General features: G+C 45.8%; 2 long non-coding RNA genes across 13 annotated transcripts in view; one reads left to right on the top strand and one right to left on the bottom strand.

The window, feature by feature from the left end:
- The window catches only part of LOC105066236 (uncharacterized), a 99,454-nt gene continuing 81,545 nt past the window's right edge, over positions 1 to 17,909 (top strand). For all 12 annotated transcript variants that reach the window (XR_012511636.1, XR_012511627.1, XR_012511633.1 and 9 more), the window contains exons 1-2: positions 1 to 319; positions 11,556 to 11,715. This is a non-coding gene — a long non-coding RNA (uncharacterized LOC105066236). The remainder of the gene's footprint in view (positions 320 to 11,555; positions 11,716 to 17,909) is intronic.
- Positions 11,454 to 16,001, bottom strand: LOC123615813 (uncharacterized). Its single transcript, XR_006723580.2, has 3 exons — positions 15,876 to 16,001; positions 14,770 to 14,907; positions 11,454 to 12,310 (listed from the first exon to the last, which is right to left on the bottom strand). It is a non-coding gene; the product is annotated as an uncharacterized LOC123615813 (long non-coding RNA).

Here is a 17,909-nt window from a genome sequence, read left to right as displayed (position 1 = left end):
GCACATTCCACAGGTGCGCAGCTCCACCTGGAAACAGGACGCCGCCCGGCAGCACTGAGCTCCGGGACCCAGCCCTCCACCGGGACGCGGGTTGCTCCCTCCGAGGCCCTGCCTGGGGCTGCAGGGGAGTTCTGGTCCCTTCCAAGGCCCAGGTGCCCTGAAAGGGTGGCGGGCGCCCGGCCTGCCGTGGGCTGCAGGCTCCGTCCCATCCTGGCAATGGCCTGGCGGCTGCGGGGCAGGCACAGAGCCCCCCGCCCTCCTCCCGGCCGGGGCTGTGCTGGGTCTGGGCGATGCTCGGAAGGAGAACTGCTCTCCTGAGGTAAGTGGGCTGCGTGAGAAAACACAACTGCTGAGATTGGCCCGGATTCTGCTCTGACGGTCGGCCTCGGTCCTGGGGGAGCTTCTCAGGGCAGTTTTAGCTCCTCTCTCAGCTTTTATGTGAAAAGGCGAGAGAAGACACAATTCAGAGATGAGTGTGCAGAGCTGTAATTGTCACAGGTAACTGTTGTAAACGACCATGACATTATATTGTATTTTCATCTCTCTTTCTTCTTTCTGTTTTATTTTTCATTATGCAACCCCAAATGTTAATGTTTATCAGCTGATGTTAAGAATTCGGCTGGTATTGAATACATGTTACCGAGACGGCCTACCTCCAAAAAAGAAAAAAGAAAAAAAAAAAAAACCCAAACCCCCAAAACTTTAAAAGCAAGCCCATACAGGTTGACAGGTCAGCACTGAAGATTTTATGAAATAACAAGATTTTCGGTGAATGGGAAGCTCCATTATATTCTTTCTCTTTTTCAATTAAATTTTAAAGATGTTTCAGCACATATGTCTTTCCCCCAGGTGGGGGTTTTGTTTCAGGTTTCCTTTCTGCTGCCTGAGAGTGCTTTAAGTCTGCCAGCAACTCCCCTGAGACAGAGGGAGCTCTTAATGCGGAATATTAACTCCTCTGCCTATTATATGCATAAATCCAGGCCTACCTCTCTCTCAGGGGCATCAGGAATTGGTTTTGTGTGCTGTTTGGAGAGGCCTTTGCGTCCAGAAACAAAGAAAAGTGGAAAAAAGCCCAAAAAACAATACCCCAGAGAAATAAGAGTGTGATGTCCAAAGACCTAAAGCAGCACTGAGTTTCAAGTCACTGCTTTTCAAAAACAGTTCACACACAGGCTTTGGATTCGCACGGCTTTGTGCCGGCTCTTACCTGACCACTTGCTAGGTGTGTGTCCTTGGGCAAGTATTTAACCTCCTGTGCCTCAATTTCCCCATTTATAAAACGGGCGCAATAATCACAGTGACTTTATAAGGCTTTGAGGACATGTGTGGAATTTAATAAAATAATCCATGTAAAATGCCTGGCACAGTGCTTGGCACTTGGATAGAACTCAATACATAGCTATCATCTTTTACAGAACAGTAACAAATTATATAATAAATTACTCGCTTACGGTAATTACTATTATGTTATTACAAAGTCTCATTCTCATTTCTCCTTCAACTTGGGTTTCCACCTTAATGCAAAACATACTACCATGGCTTCATTCTAATTATTTGAACTTTGAACTCTAATTATTTGATGTCAGTGGTTCCCAATCACCTGGGGAGCTCACAAAGGGACTGAAGCCTGAGTCTCACCCACCAGGATTCTGATTTAATTGACCTGGGGTGTGGCCTGGGCTTTGGAAGTTTTGAAAACTCCCCAGATGGTTCTAAGGCACAGCCAAGTTTGGAGACCAGTGCTTTTTGGTGTTTTCCTAATCGAAAAGGCAAACAGATGCTTATAGTTTAAATCAAATTAAAGCAGTAAGTATTATTAAAGTAAGTATTCTGAGCTAATAATTTGACTCATTTTGCTGCATTAGCCATTAAAATCAGCCAATCAACCGACTTATTTTCTCACAGAATTTGTAAATTTTGACTGATTTGACCAATTAATTTGGTAAAATTTGATTTATTAAAATCACATGGCCACAGGCTCAAGTAAATTGAATTTGTTGAGAATCAGCCATGATTGAGTAGGTATTTGGAACTTTTTAAGTTATACATTACCACAGGAGTTCACATTATTTAATTCGATCTTATACATTTGCTAAGAAACTGAGCATTAAATTAAAATGCTGATAGTTTTGGATTCATTTAGTAAAAAAAAATAATTGATTTCTCAAAGTCCTATAGCTACAGGTTAAAGGAAATTGAATTTGCTGGGGACCAACTAGGATTTTAAGTGTAACTGGGAATATAAACTACCACAGGAGTACATATTATTTAATTCCATCCTGCACATTTGCTAACCAACTGGATCTTAAATCAAAATGCTGTGAGTTGGGATAAGATTAATGTTGTCTCGTCCCTTGGATCTCATCCTGGGGACCTTTAACGACATGTAAGTTGCTATCAGATTTGGACACTGCCGTCTGTGTCTTATTAACCTCTTTAAAAAATTAATGAGCGTGTTGGTCCACTTAGTGCTTCGGTCATAGTGACCATCAGATGAATCATGAGAGAGGGAGCGCTCACAGCCTCTGTCAACATCCTCCATTAGAGGCACAAATGCTAGATTAGAAAAAAGTCCCTGAGCCTCCTTCCCCGGGAGTTCAGCATCTGGCTGTGGACCTGGAGCATAACCAACTACTTTATCTGGGCGCAGCAAACCTTCCTGGGATGTGTCCATAGCTGGACAGAGCAGAGTTCAACCACCACTCATCTGCAAGTGTTTATGTTTAAAACATAAAACAGTTAAGTTGAAAATCAGGCAATTTTACGTGTATGGGCTACTTCCCCCACTACAGGACAAGTTATTTGTTTATTAGGACATTTATTTGTAAAAGGCAAAGGAATGACATCATTAGAAAATGGAGTGCATAAGAAAGAATTACCCCTTCTGATAGTTTTATGAAAAGAGGAATTTTGGCTAAAGATTGAGTAAAAAAAACTAGCCCTTAATGGTCTAAAGGGTAGGAAGGGAATGAATATTTAGTAAGGACCCCTTCTGTCCTAGGCTCCTTCTGTGCATAATTCCCTTTAATCCTTACCATATCTCCTCAAAAGCGAATCAATCCCAATTCATAGATAGGGTAACTGAGGTTCAGAGAGATTAAGTAATTTACTCAAGCTGCACAGCATGAAGTCAAAGAAGTGGGACTTGAACCCAAGTCAGTCTGCCTCAGACCCTACAAGCTATTCACTACATGTCAGGGTGATCAACTGTCCTGGTTTGCCTGGAACATGAGGCTCAGTTTTAAAACCACGACAGTCCCCAGAAAACCAGGACTAGATGGTTACTCTACTCGGTAACCAGACATTACTGCTCCCTTAGCCAGCCAGATTCCAGGCCCAGGTCTGCCCAAGTGGGAAGGATGGGAGACCTGGGTCCCTCATTTATTTCAGAAAAGAATATATCCAACCCTATTACTTTCCCACTGGAGAAAGCATGTTTGACCGAACTACTCTCTCTTTAAATTATGTAGGTCAAGCATTGTCAAACTTTTCCCCCGAAGGACCATTTTTTATTTTGTGGGCCACAGAGTCTCTGTCACAACTACTCAGCTGGGTCATTATAGTGGGAAGCAGCCATGGACAATACAAAAATGATGGGGTGGGCTGTGTTGCCAGAAAATTTTAGTTACCAAAACCGGAGGTGGGCTGGATTTAGCTCATGGATAGTGTGCCAAACCCTGATGCAAATTGTTAATAAAGAATCTTTTGCATGGATAATCCAATTTGAAGAAGGATTATTTCTGGAAGTTCCTTTAACTGGGGTAGGGCCAGCAGGCAGTTGGGAGCTGTCTTGTGGACTAACCTATTCATCAGTTGAGTAGTGCCTGCTATTTTGGGGCTATGGAATTTGCCTTTTCTAATCCTACTCAAAAATCACTAGCATGTGGGTGTGTGAAGGCAGTAGACTCACAGCTCCGGGCACACACCAGCTCCCCTCCCTCGTCTGTGGGGAGACAGTAGTCACATTCATGTCTCCACTGTCTTTTCAACTTCTATTTCAAAGCATCATGTAAAAAGTAATTCCTGTTGCACTCTACATCATCTTAACATATATCCATTTGCTTCAAGATAGCATTTTCTTTCTTGTGTGCTGAAAAAATATTACTAGATTTTTCTATAGTGAAAAGCAATGCCACTTTAGCACTAAACAGCTTCCACCAAACCAGCAGTCACTCACGTGTGCCTCCACCCACTGTGGGTACTCACCCTGTGAGGTCAAGTGCAAGCTTGCCAGTCACGAATTCTGGGACTCCCGTGGTTGGGGCCAGACAGCCAGAACGGAGCAGTGCGGAGGACATACCACTCAGGACCGTATGCCCCAGCCTCAGATATGCTTCCAAGAGGAGTAGGCACAAACCAACCCAGTTTTTGAAATTTTACTTTTTGAGTTTTATTGTTACTGAAGTATAGTTGATTTACAATGTTGTGTAACATAGTCTTTTATTACAGTGTTGTATAACATAGTCTTTTTTTGCCGGTGGGGGTGGTGGTGGAGATAATTAGTATTTATTTTAATGGCAGTACTGGGGATTGAACCCACGACCTTGTGCATGCTCCATATGCACTTTACCACTGAGCTATACCTTCCCCCCTTGTGTAACATAGTCTTGAATGCAAAAGGAGCAGTGGGCGCGGCTTAAGGAGGGGGGAGGAAAAGCAGATTTAGGGGGAAAAGAGCAAATGGTAATGCTCAGGATTTATAAACCGAGTACTGAGGGAGGTAAGAAACGGAGTAGCTCAGGGATGGATGGAAGAGGCTCTCAGGCTTTGGAGGCAGCAGGGGGTCATGAGGAGGACGCAATGGCTAAAGTAGGTAGAAGCCCTGGACTCTGAAGCAGGAGCTTGGCCCGCAGGGAGTGATCACTTCCCTACAGAGGTGGTGTCTGAACCAGGCGAGGAGTGCCCTGTGCTCTTTTGTTGTTGTCCTTCTTCATTTGCTTAATGATCTCTGCCTAAACTCTTTCATGTTTGGCTTAAGAGAAACATTAGAACCAGTGTCTCTTCTGACTTACTCTGGCTGCCGGATGCACAGACTTCCAGACAACAGCCACGTCGGACACATGTCCACTAATCATAGCTTTTGAGTTAACCTGTGACCTGCCCAAATTACCAGCTCAGGCGAGGTGGGGTTCTGACCACTGGTTTCCATCACTGGGGACACCGCTGGGTCCTGGCCGTCCGGCCCGCACCACAGGAGCCCCTGAATTCGTGATGGGTAACCTTGCACTTGACTTTGGAGAACTGAATCAAAGGGTGTATGACTCTCAAAGAGAACCATTTAAAGAAGGTATTAGAACAATTAAGATCAACACATCAACATAGATAAATATTTAGACCATGCATGCATTAAATGAGGTGCTATTTTGGTTTGATGATAAAATCAGAATCAACGATTCACCTGAAAACATTTCATAATTGTTTATCAGTTTAACCCACTGACTTCAGTCTCCTAACCTTACCCTTGTAAGAAGGGCATTAATACTGAAGATTATCGTGATACCCAGCAGAGAAATATACTGTAATTAATAATTTAGCTTCTTTGTGCTTCAGCTGCTTTCCTAAATTACTTATGAAACAGCCACAAATATGACTGGTGCTGCTGGGGAAGTTCACATTATCCATTTCTTATTTAACAATGGAGTCATTAGAAAGAGAGAGGGAGAAGGGAGGCTGGGAGTGAGAAACTCGTTGTATTAAATACAGATTCTGGTTTCTCGAGAAGCTGCGTGTTTGGTTTGGCTGAAGGATATCAAAAGCCACTAAGCAAGAGAATGACATTTGTTGCAGCCAAAGTAAACAATTTTTATTTCTGTTTTCCACATGCAAGCATATGAGGAGAACGTAGCACATTTTATATTTGTACATTTGGGGAAAACATGTAGAATTATAAGCATCATAATATGAAACACGTCCCTTATGCTACTGAATGCTTCCTCACTGCTCTGGGAGGGCTGCAAGGCCAAAGAGTAGGAAAATTGGCGATCCTGCGAAATTTCAGTGTGAGTGTGGATTTTGTATGGTCCAACAGAAAGAACCACACCTGAACTGTCTCAATTGTGTGGAATTTTATTCTATAACCTGTTTCCAGAAGATGTGACTCAAATATCAGAGAAGCTTATCAAATGTAACCCTCATTGCCAGGAAACTTTTCCTTGAGCCTTACTAAGGTGTTTTTTCCCCCCGATCTCGAAAGAGATGGAAATGTTTTCCATTGGCCATGTACTCCAAAGTTTTCCCTCTCTCTCCCAAAGAAGAGTTATTTAGAGGCAGAAGCCCCACCCCCAGACACAACATGATCAAATGGATGCCTTTCCAGCGAGGCTATGCTCAAAAGTTCAGACAAACTGGACTCCTTTTTATGAAATACCGTTTCTCGACACTCTTAAGAGTTATGCCTGCTCAACAAGATGGTTGCAATAAACTTTATAAACGTCCACATTTTGAGAAATCAAAATGGGTGGGTGTTAAGAGTGGAAACATTAGAATTTAATGAAAAGTTATTGATAATATTAACAAAGTCTTTAACAGTGCTGGCCACACAGTAGGTGCTCAGTAAGTATAACAAACACTAGCAATTATAACTTTATTATTTGGGAATAGTCACATTTCATGACAAATGGCAGCATGAATATACACATTTATAAATGCAGACACCTATGCATGTATATAATGCGTATGTGTAAACAAAGAAGTGGCTAACTTTTCTAACTGCCAAAAATAATCTTTGCTTCTGTATGAATTCATCGCTGTTTATTTGTTCTCCTGTTGAGAGCTGGAAAGGAGAGCTCTAGCAGAGGTGTGAAATGGCTCATTTCTTTTAGTTCATTATTAACCTTGAAGCTTCGCCATAATTATTCTAATCTGAGCGTTGAAGCCGCTTTGGCCATTGATTAAATGCCTAATCAATGAATTAAAATCGCAGACCACGCTGCACGGTGCCACCTTTAGCCGAGATTACAGAAGGTTTAGATGAGAAGGGCCTTCAGGTGTCACTGAGCACAGTGCCTCATTTACAAGTGGGAGACTGCGACCCAAAGACATCAGGGGACTGGCCCAGGGCGCTCGGCAAAGATCAGAGGGGTCATTTCAAGACTGGACATTCACCTCTACTTCCCAGGCTCTGCCCAGTCTCATTATCTGAAGGCTTTTTCCCTCTATAAAAACAAGTCTATCTGATTGCACTGTGTGAAGCCATTACAGTTGGATTTGCCTCCTTGGCCTCGTGTGGGTGTCAGCCTCGTAAGCCTCTCCAGTGTGGAGAAGAGGGATTATGAATCCAAGACAGTGAACAGGGGGCTCCAGCAGTTCTCTCCTTAACCTCCTTTCTTGCTCTGCCCTTGACGCTACATAAAAATACACAGGGGCCCAGTAAGATCACCTCACTTTAGACTGAAAAAGTCCACTGTTTTACTTTTGTTTTCCAACTGTAGTTTTAAACAAAGTCTTTGCAAATAGGTCACAGGAATCTCTTTCTTGTATCTAGATGGCATTTTTGGCGAGAACTGGTTATTGGTGAGTTCAAGAAATCACTTGTCTCTGATTCCAGTGTTCAGAACGGGTGGTCCAGGGGGCAGATTTGCCTGGAACCACACCTGCAGAACCGCAACAGGCTCCGGGCTGGAGGCTCCCGGAGGCAGGGTGTGGGTCTCCTCCCGCTTGTATCTCCAGCACCAAGCGCAGTGTTCCGTGGATTTTGTTAGATACGTTAATGAAAGAATAATAAGCAAATTAAATGTCTGGTTCTCCAGAGTTTCCAGGGCAGGCACTGGGGCTTTCTAAAGTTGTGTCAACCACACCGGATGGCTACGATGACGAGACCAAAACACCAACCCGCCAGCCAAAAACCCAAACGCCCTTCCAACTCTTCCATCCACGTCCGGGAGCCAGTGCGAAGCGCATTCCCAAGTCTGAGCGGCAGCCTTAAACTTAAGGGGGTGACTTGGGAAGGCGCCCCCACACCTCACTACTTCTTTCCGAAATGCTGGCCGACGTCCTGTCTTTCACTGCTGGACCAGGTGGCCACGGCCCACAGCACCTCACCTCCTCAGGATGGATCCACGGCAAAGCCCATTCCCCAGTTTCTTGCCTCCGTGGGGTTGTGTATAGCCTGGTGTTTCCCATCAAGAAAAAATGAGCACTTCAGTTTTGCTTGCTGGCATTTTGGACAACTCTTCTGACCAAGGCCTTGCATCTGTGGCCAGAATCCCAGCCAGCCTGACTTCTGATTAATGTGTCCAGTAAGTGGTGGAAGGTGCGCTGGAGCGTGTGCTGCTGGAAAGACAGCTCTTTAGACATCCCCGTGTTGCACACTGATTCCGCGTGTGTGGCCCCTTCGCAGGGACCGGCGTTCCTGCGCTGAGTCTGCGGTGTCTCGCTGGCAGGAGACCACGCGGGGGATGAACATGTCTTAAGGAAGGAGCAAGAGTTGAGAAGGGACCAAAGATGCAGCCAGGGTCCCCTCCCAAAGCCTATAATTAAACCAATAACCAAAGTTTCCTTCAGGAAAGCTCAGTCCTGATCACTTGTCGGGGTGAAACTGCATCTGAAGACAGGTTTCCGAGATGTGAACGCTGAGGTCTCTTTATAGCAGCACCAGCAGTAAAATACCTTTATGTTGGCCACATTCACTTTTCCAGAGACATCAGCAAGAAGAGGACTTGCCTCCTAGATGGAAAAAGGACACACTGTTCCCTTTCTTAAAACCTTCCACTGTGTCGTTTCACCCCGGGTTTTGAGTTCTGGAAACACGGATGTGTGTGTCCCTGAACTGAGAAGACTGTGTGCCCTGGGTCCTTCACACGGCAGCTGCATTTCACAAAAGAGAAATGCTTTTAACCTGATTTTTCCTGTGGCATTTAGCAAATCTGCCCTGGACTTTGCCACATCCATTTTTTTTTTTTTCCATCCCCAAGGCACCGCTGTGAGTGGGTAGGAGGGAAAAACATTAACTTCACTTAAGCCTGAAGAGAGGTCAGCGACACGTCCAGAATCACACGGGGACCCAGAATACCTGCCTGGGCGGTTTCTGAATCAGTTTGAAGGCTGCTATTGAAACAGCAGGAGATGTTTACTCATTTTGGAAATCTCTTGGGCTGTGTCTCTAAAGGGCTGACAGCTGGCTGAAGGGGGAAAATCACTTGCTGCTTGCTCACTACTCTCAAGCCAACCAGGTGAAAATAAAAATATATTCCGCAAAATTGGTAGAGAAGTTCTCTCATGATAAATCTACAGTTGGGTTATTAGGGAGCGAGAAAGGTCTGTCTGAAGACAGCCCCAGCTTTTGAAGTGGATTTCACAGAGCAGGTCTGTGCCCTCATGATGGGCCCCACTCCCATCCCAACTGTGAGAAAAATAGCCCCTTGACATTTTAAACATTTTCTTGTGTCTGGGTGACTTCCCAAATATCTGGCGGCCTCCTCTTCCGTCTGTACCTAGATGACTGTACTGCAGACAACGTGGTGGAGAACGGAGTGCAATGGGCGACTTAACAAGCTTCTTCCAAAAGCTGGCACTCTGGGTACCGCACCTTTAGGCCAGTGAACATTACTAATCAACGCATGGAAATGATTGGTGCTAAATGAAATGAACCCCATTTTCAGTTCCGCTGTGGTTGAAACCCATTATTTTCTCTGATTCAATAAAAGGATCTTGGAAGTTGGTTGCAGCCTCCCTGGTTCCTCCCCTCCTGTGGGGACCCGGCAGTTCTCTAGCTCTGCTCTATGCTTTGCAAGTGAAACAATCTTAGTGCCTTTAACAACCCCTTCTCCTTCCTGCTCCCCGTCCAGCCAGCTGTACAGTCCTCTTGGAGCCGGCTGTGAGTTTCCTGGTCATGATTCTCAGGTAGTTTGGAAACCTGCCCACACCAGTGACCCTCACCCTCCAAAACAAAAACAAGACAACTCACAACCACCCCCCAGACTAACAAGAGGAGCAGCCCACCCACCCTGGTCAGCAGGCATCATTTATTTCAAATGTATCCATATGTGTGGTCATGTGGAGGTTCCTTTGGCCACTCTATTGAGCTAATTAAATTCTAAGATAGTTAAAAGTTTACTAAATTGACCAGAAAACTCTTAGTCACCAAATATGGCAATGAAATGAAAGCACGTCTTTCAAGAAGGCACTGGCTGTGACAATGACTAGACAAAGAAAGAAAATCCCTAGACTTCTTGGCAACTTGGTGATTTATTATTGCCCCCTGAGGTGTGTGCGTTTCCTGTTACTGATGACAGTCCCAAGAGCTGGTCCTACTGGATGTAAAAAAGGGAACTTGAGAAGAAGGAAAACTTTCTTTACAAGTTGAAAGTAAAAAAAGCTAAGCAGGTAATAGTTATATTTTAGATATGAAAAATTATAGACACTGGTTTCAGTTGTCAAAAAGCATAAGCTTAAACCTTCTGATTCCCTAATTAAAGTTCTTATTCAGAAAGTTCAAACACAACCTTAACAGCTCAGTTTGTAAAATAATATCATAAAAGGAGAGTGAGCAAATCATGTGTAGCTGTAGGACAGGGGAGATCCTATTACCAGTTACCAAAGGGAGGTGCAAGGGCCCCAGCGTGCTTGTTGAGGATCTCACTGGAAAGGTGGTGGGGAGCACACACAGTGTCATTAAGGAGGATGGAAGCCCAGGCTTGAGAAAAGGTGCAGCGAGCCAAGCACAACCTAGAGTTGGAGAAGCTACTTTTTTATTAATCTGTGAAATTTGCATTGGTTTTGTTTCTTTCAGCGATGTCATCGGCACCCTTTGCACCTCACCTTCAATCTCCACCTTTAGCCTAAAGCAACGACACCCGGGTTACGGTGTGTATTCCAGGCATTTCAATCACCAAATTTCAGTAAAAACAAAAGTGGATTTCTCACAATTATGATCGTGGCTTGCATAGGCCCCGATTCATATTTTTCACCCTCACCTCACCTCCTCTCTCAACCTTCACTTCAAAAAAGAACAGAAAGAAACAGAGCATGTAATTTCTTTCCTTTTGGTTCTGGTTGAAGCGTGTGTTAATATCATGATGTCTGAATTCTCATCATATCAGAGTTTTAAAACTCCAACAGCTCTAATGGGTAGATGCATCTATTCATGGCCACTTTCAGTGGTGCATGTATACAGACTCTCAAATTAAGTTCTGACGGAGCAGTTTGAAATTGTGCGAAGCACAGCGACTTGCCCTCTCGCTAGAGTGACTGTCAGTGGTCCAACATGTTTTAATTCTAACTGCCTATTCCCCAGCTGCCTGACTAAAGACTGATATTATGTCCAAATCAAATTGCTTATCTTGCATTTCACAGCACAAAGGGAAATCCTGGGTGTCTGAGTTTGTTTCCCAAAGAGTTTCCATTAACCCAGTTCATATTTCTCAACAGGAAGTCTTCTAGACTTGGGAAATGATAAAATGTATGCAACTGAGAGCCAAAGATGATCGTAGATAAAGGTCAAACATAAAAATATATGCATGCAAAGAGTTAGAAATAATACATTTGGGGGCATTTTCAAAAACAGTTGCTTATTTCAAGAAGAAATTAAAATTATACTTCTTTATTTTAATTTTCAGATGTAACTCACTTGGTAGAATACTTGGAATACTGAAATCCTCCCATTTTTAGGACAAAATTGGACTTGTATCTCTCTATAACAAGTACTAGACCCAGAAAAATACAAAGAGCTCCATAATAATGCGGCAAAATGTACCCTGCAAAATCACTTATCTAAAGGTAAGATTATCTTTTACTGATAAATTATTAAAAGGCTATTCAAATTAAGCTGTAGAATATGAATGCAAAGTAGTCAGAGTTACTTTTATATTTGGCATAATAGCTAAGAAGCTTAAAAAGAAAAGCAATATGATAACAGAACCACACAATGGGATAGCAGAATCGCTTGGCTTCCATCAAGCCTCCTCCTTAATGTTCTGCAAGAAGAGAACATGCGAGTCGCCTTCATTGTGGAAGCTTCTGGCCTTTGGAAATAAATGGCTGATCTTGATTAAAGCCTAGAGGAGATAGGCAGACACTTTGATTCGGGATGCAATGAGAGAAGCGGTTTGCTCTTCGGCCGCAGACAGAATCGCAGCTGAGTAAGGGCTGTGTAGGCCAGGGCTGGGGAAGAAGTCCACCTGGCAGGGAACTGAGGGAGCAGTCGGAGCAAACGAGACCGCAGCAGATGTCAGGGTGCAGACAACAGTGGAGGACACAAGAGTTCCAAGCAGGTTGTTTATATGGCCTGTCGTCTCCAACTGGAGCACACGTTTCACGTGGGCAGGGATTCTACATTTGCTCGTGGCCGTATTCGCAGCTCCTGGAACAGTTCCTGGCTCATAAATATTGGATGAATGAATGAACATACACTAAGTTTCAGAAGACAGATTTGTCCAAGGAAATTAAATTCCACAAATATCTAATGAGCACCTAAGCAGTGGTCTGCTAAGTGTCCTCAGGTGATGAAGAAGTCACTGCAGTGCGGCACAGGAATCCCCAGTGCTTGGGGGCGGGGGGGGGGGGAGTTGGGGGGGTGCTGATGACATCAGGGAGCATCCTGGGAATACTGTCATTTGAGATGGTATTAAATGATGCGTGGTAGGAAAGGCGGAAACTGGGACCCAAATACCAGGCTGGCCTTGGAAGTTAGTTCCCTGAGCTCCCTGTGGGCTGGAACCACCTCATCTGCGTGCCTGGTGCTGGCGCAGTGCACTTCTAGCAGGTGCTCAATAAATGCCTGTCAACTGATGAGCTGGCAACAAGGATGCAGGGAGGCATCCGAGCTCCCTGCGGGATCAGCACGCTGGCTGGGACCAGCCTTCCTTCCTTCAGCTCCACCTTACTGACTTGAACGACCAGGGACAGTCCAGAACCGGGACTGTCAGAATCAGGGCTGAGATTTGTACCCCAGGATTAAACGTTAAAATGTCAAACCCCGGGGCCCTATTTGGGACTTCCTGTATCAAAATCTTGGGAAAGGGACCCGGAAACTAGTTACTGTAAGCAAATATACAGGCAAGTCTCCTGCACACCAAAGTTTGGATTCTACTAAAGTCGGATTTTGTAGACAAGTAAAAAGATCTAGTAAGAAGTCTCTCTCAAGTACCTGTGTTAGTAACTGAAATCCCAAGGGCGTGAGAAATTAGCATTGTGGGTGGTTCCTGTGGACCAAAGACTGCAAAGATGCTTTCACATATAATAACTTAATACTCAAAAATCCAAAGGGGTAGTTTTATGATACCTATTTTTAAAGAAACAAGCTCAAGGATAGTAAATAAGTTGCCTAACACTGCACAGCAAGTATGGAGTGGGAATCCAAACCAGGTTTAATTCCTGAGACCATAGGCTCCCCTATGTCTTGCTGCATTTGGGGAAATGCAGAATAGAGGGAACCCGGACGTTCTGTAGTGCCTGTCTTTAGGAAATGCACATAGACCCCCATTTCTGATTGGGTGACTCTGTCAAGATGAATTTCTGGAAATCAAGATTTGAGGTTTTAATTATACATGCATTAGGCGTAGACAGAGTGTCTAGACCACCTATGACTTGAATAATCCTTATAAAAAAGCCCAATGCTGGGTGCAGTGGTTTGTCAGGGGCCGAAAACTCAATGCACAGGGCAGACAAGTCCCTTAAGAGGACAACAGGGGAGGTGCAGACTGTCACATCTGACACTGCTGCTCTGCTCCAGTTAACAGTCCCACCCAGGTGGCCAGGTCTTCTCAGATTTCAAAGAGAAGCCAAAAGTCCAGCTTCCCATGTGAAATATCCTGATTTTTAAATCTAGGTAACAAATTCAAAGGGCAAACAAACAGGTCTGGAAAACAAGGTAGGCTCCAGCCTACAACCTCTGGTCTGGAGCTAACTCCCAGGGACTTAAGCTACATGGAGTAACTGGGATACTGTTTAGTGAAATGTGTCTGTGCATCTTGTTTTTATGAAGGTATATTCTATCACTACTGCTGGTTTAGTTTAATCAAACATGCATCACATTGTCTTTGATTTTATGTAGGTGTATGAGACACGGCCTGAAGGCCAAATTTTTGTAAATTGAACTGGGCCTTCCTATTAACTTACCATCCCAGGGATGCCTCATTCTGGTTTTGGAGTGATCTTCAACCGGCACTGGACAATTTAAAATTAAATGATTTCCTGGCTGTTCAGCTCATCTTAAAGAAAAATGGAGTAAATTCTCTGGGGACAGAAGCTTCAGTTTTAGTAAGCACCCCACACTGCATCTGCTTTATATTAATTGATTGCATTTGGAGATCTTTTAAGAACTTCTTGGTGCTTAAGCATTAAAGCTGCCCTGTTTCAGAGCAGACATTCTCTCTTGCACATACAGACCTGATAATGTGATTTACTACAAATGATATAATGATACACGTTCTAAACCAGGAAGTTTAGAACAACTAATAGGGTTTTCGTCCTTATTATTTACCGGTTGTTAACTTATGTATAATGCCTACTTACTAGCCAGGGAATTACTGTTGTTCTTAACACTTACGCGCCCTGAATAATGCTCCCCTCTCTCGGTACTGGCAGCGCTTTAGGGAGTATTTTCATACGTATTTTACCGCAGGGTTAAAAAGACACCTCTCCCGCCGCGCCTTTCTTTTTGCAACGTGTATGCATCTATGGCGTGTCATCAAGGGAGGCGATGTTAACCGATCAAAGCAGAAATCATCATCAAATCAACTTAGCACAATGTCACCACGTCAGCAGTCTAACGATGTTAAACGCATCAGAGACGGACAAGCACCAGTGTGAACGGATGAAAAAGGCACTTACAAGGATGACCCGCAAAGATTCCTAGTTTCAAGACCCAACAGAAAGCCTCTAGGAAGTGAAGCCGGCAGGTTCTACTCTCACTTATTTTCATCGCTATGGTTGTTGTTGTTGTTGTTTTTTTTTTACTGTAGTTTTCCACTGTAAAACAAAAGCACATCCAATGAACCTGCTGGATTTTGGGGAAGAAAAGCCGCCGCCTCTTTCCCGGAAGTCTGACGGAGCCGAGTTCCCGGACTGCGCGGCCGCGGCCGCGGCCACAGGGAGCGCCCCCCGCGCCCCGAGCCCGCGTGCTGCCGCCGCCGCTGCGCCGAGGCCCGGGCGGGGCGGGCTTCACTCGGGCTTTTTGGGTGGGGGTGGAGTGCTGTTTTAGGAAAGCTCCGCGTGCCAACCTCCTCTTCCCAAGCGCGCCTGCTGCCCAAGAGCAGAGTTACCAGGCCTGTCCTCCGGATGCCCGGAGGGCTCTGCACCCTCCCCTACCCCTTACCCCCCACTTCCTCCTTCCTCCACCTCGCCCCTCCCCCACCCAGCCTACCTCCCTTCCCCCCTTCCCCATCTTCTTCCTCCCACTCCTCCTTCCTCGCATCTCCTCCTTCCTCGCATCTCCTCCTTCCCCCCATTTCCCTCTGCCCCCATCCCCTCCCTCCCATCTCCTCCTCCCCCCACTTCCTCCTTTCCCCGCCTCCGCCCCTCCCCCCTTCTCCTACCTCCTTTCTCCAACTTCCCCCGCTCGTCTCCTCCCCCGCCTCCTCTCACTTCCCACCTCCTCCTTCCTCCATCTCCTCCCATTGCATCCCTTTCCTCTTCTCTCCCCTCCCCCGGCCCCCCAGGGCTGCGGGCGGCTTCCTCGTTTCGGCGTAGCCCACAGATTTGGGCCGAATGTGGTTCCCAGGCTCTGGGTCAAGAATTCAGACGGGAAAAGTTTGCTGGCAGCTCCAGCGGCCGGGCCGCCCTGGAGCCCGGGCCGCGCCGGCTCGCCGCTCCCGGTCCGTCGGCGCCCGGCAAGCGCGGCGCTCACGGAAGGGCGGTGGCAGCGCCCGCTGCTTTTCTTCTCACTTTCTCGGCGGTTCTGCCCCTGAAGTTGAACGCGGATTAAAGGGCAGCAATACCTTGTGTTAAGAGAAGAAAATGTGGGAGCCAAATGGGACTGAGAGGGAGAGAGGCGAGCGGGAGGCCAGAGAACGGGGGAGCAAGTTGGCTCCGCTGGGCTGGGGACGGAGGGTCCTTTGGGGCGGAGTTTCACGTGAGGAGTGCACGCAGGGGCTGGGACGTGTAAAGACAAGGTGGCCTGGACAACGGAGTCCCAGGCAAAAGAAAAGTGTATGGTACTTCTGCTGCCAGAAACGATGGCCACACAGTTTTGTTTCTCACTTTTCCGTCTTCAGACCAGTGGATCCAGATCATGTAAGTCTGTATCATTCCCAATTTGCACTCGAGGACACTGAGGCAAGGATAGGCTAAATGACTTGGCCTGGCCACACAGCTCTTAGTGGCCGACCCAGGACTCAAACCCACATCTCTCTGACTCCAAACCCATATTATACTATGACCTAGTGTTTGCTGGTGTAAAACAGATGGTCCCACCTTAGCACAGATTGAACCCACACCTTGTTTGGAGGACAAGCAGATAGATTTGCAGGTAGGTATGTGCTCTGAATTCTTTCAGGCTCGTATTTCACAATGGACATAATCAGTGCATCTTCACCCCCGAGGATGTTAAGGAAGCCTTTCATTAGCAGGAATCTCTGAATTCCTAAACCCTTGCCAGAGTGAGTGCTTAAGGAGCTGTTGTCTCCAGTGAACCCAAGTCTCTTTGTGGCCTGTTAGGGAAATTCCCTGGGCCCTAGGCTGGTATCTCTGTGCAAAATGATTGGACTATCCAATTGGATTTTTAAAATCCCCCAAAGTCCCATTCTTCTACAAATGAAATATACAAAAGTAAAGAGGGAGAGACCAGCAAAACAAGCTAAACTTGAAGGTTTCATGGGACTTCTTGCAACCTACCCAGAAATCTCTGCTGGGCAGTGAAGAATCGCTGGGAAAACTGGGATTCTCAGCCTCTTTGGTATTTTTTTACAAGATACTGACTCTGGAGACGAGGGAGGTGGGTGCCTGGGTGGTGATAGTAATGGGACATGGGGGTCCTCTAAGAATGTGTGTCCCTTTCCTGTTTATCCTCAGCAAATAAAAAACACACCTGGTTCTCTTAGGCTCTTTAGTAGTTTCTCTTCAGAAGATTTCAAGATACCACTAAGGATTTTGTTTTTGCTTCCATTACTGCTTTAATTCTACTTAATGTCTACACACTCATAAGTCACCAGAATACACCCTAATCCTCACCCAAAAAATGAGATCAAGATTCGACAAGCCTAGCCATCTAAGAAAATCAGTGGGAAGCCTGCTTTTCAATTATAATGTTTTACATGTGGTCCAATACGGTGCAGGGGGATTGCTGTTTAAGAAGCACTGTAGAGTAGTACCTCCGTGTGCCATCTGATGGCTCATCTATTACTAAACCTCATACAGCACCCCTACTGATGATGAAATTCCCCAGAGGAGCAGTGGCAAGTTCTCCTCCTGGTTATCTTTCTTCCATATTTACAGGTTAAGAACTGAAGCCACCAAGAAGGGGCTTAGTACAACCTGACACCCAAGCCTTATGTTTTGGGGTGGACGGATGCCCTCGTGGGTCTGCGGCTAATTAGGCAGACAGTCAAGAGAGGAAGGGAGCCGGTTCCACGGGCTTGCATGGGAATAGCCGTGAACCCCTGCAATGGCAGGGGCTTCTGTTTCCAGGCAGCTGTTCCAAGGCAGAATTGGGCCATTTTCTCTAGGTGGGCCAACTTCCATAGTCTTTTCGTCATGACAGCCCACAGGGGCCTAAGGTCAGGCTTTCCTTGTATGGAGGAGGGACCCCCCGCCCCTCCAGAGGGTGGTCAGGGAACCTCCTTCCTGCTAGTACCCTGAAGAGAAGAGACTCAGGTGAGTTAAATGACTCAGACAGCCCACCGCCCTAAGCCAGTGTAGTTGGCTCCTGAGCAGCTTCCTCATCTGGTCTTAGAGCCCTTTGCTACTTGTGGGTGCCCCTGTGCACCTCACTCCCAGGGCATGTCTGCTACTGCGGTGCCCTGTGCCCCAGACCG

This window comes from Camelus bactrianus, chromosome 14, assembly GCF_048773025.1.
Source record: "Camelus bactrianus isolate YW-2024 breed Bactrian camel chromosome 14, ASM4877302v1, whole genome shotgun sequence".
Taxonomy (NCBI): Eukaryota; Metazoa; Chordata; class Mammalia; order Artiodactyla; family Camelidae; genus Camelus; species Camelus bactrianus.
This window is presented reverse-complemented; position numbering and strand designations above follow the sequence as displayed.